Genomic DNA, 1,068 nt, shown 5'->3' with positions numbered 1-1,068 from the left:
AACCATTTTATCCCAGTATTGTTTGTGTTGTTGAGCAAATCTTCAATTTCCATGTTGGTTTCATTGTTAGGTGTATTTTCATCGGGCAACGCAAAAGGATTCAGAATTTCGAACCAGTACCAACTCGAATCATTGGTATTCAAACGAGAGTTCTTGTTATCCAATGTTTTAGTGTTGGGATCTAGGTTGTCAATTTCAGCGAAAAATGAGCCAAACAGGGAGTCTATAAGTGATGATTTTTTTGCAGACATATCGCTTTCGTAAATTAGATCAGTTCCTTTGTCCGCTGCTTTTCCATTTTCGACTTCGTCCAGTTCCTTTCCTTTGTCGAGAATTTCAATCCAATCTTCCAATGAGACCATATCTTGGTTTGAATCTGTGTCATCCCTTGCGCGAGTTATTTTGGATTTATCCACAGGATTTTCAATGGCTTGTTCAGCCGTGTTTTGAACACCGTTTTCAGTAAGTTTTGTACCATCGTCGCCATTTGTTTGTACGGAAAAATCAACAGTTTTGTTTTCAATATCATCTGCTTTATCATTGTTGTTGCGATTAAGATCCATCTGCAGTAGTTTCTTTACTTTCGATTCTTTCCTAGTTTTCTCTTCCAATGTCTTTAGGACTTCGTTGTACTCGTCTTGTGACAGTTTGGATTTGCTTAGAACTTTCTCCAATTGTTCTACCAACTTCTGTAGGTCGTTGGCCTTTGCTGTTTTGTCGAATTTGTCTACTTCAAAGATCGGGTTTATATCTTTTCCATTCCTTTGAAACATTTCCCAAGCTTTTTCTTCACTTTGTGCGGTTTCTTCATTTTTGTTTAGTGGCTTCACATCATCTCTCTGGTCAACTTCATTTTCTTCATCTAGCGTATTGAGTTCATTGTTGTCCAGGCCGTTGTTTCCATTCACTTCCTCCATTAGATCTTTGTCCATATTCAATCTATTTTCATCATCATATCGTATAGAGTTTCCGAGATAACCACCGATAAAAATCGTCATCAGAAGGATGGCTTTCTGATCCATTTTTTTTTTTTTTTTTTTTTTTTTTTTTTCTGTAATTTTGTTTTGA

Source organism: Diaphorina citri, unplaced genomic scaffold, assembly GCF_000475195.1.
Source record: "Diaphorina citri unplaced genomic scaffold, Diaci psyllid genome assembly version 1.1 scaffold24698, whole genome shotgun sequence".
NCBI lineage: Eukaryota > Metazoa > Arthropoda > Insecta > Hemiptera > Psyllidae > Diaphorina > Diaphorina citri.
The sequence above is the reverse complement of the archived record's forward strand: the minus strand, read 5'-3'. Positions refer to the sequence as shown.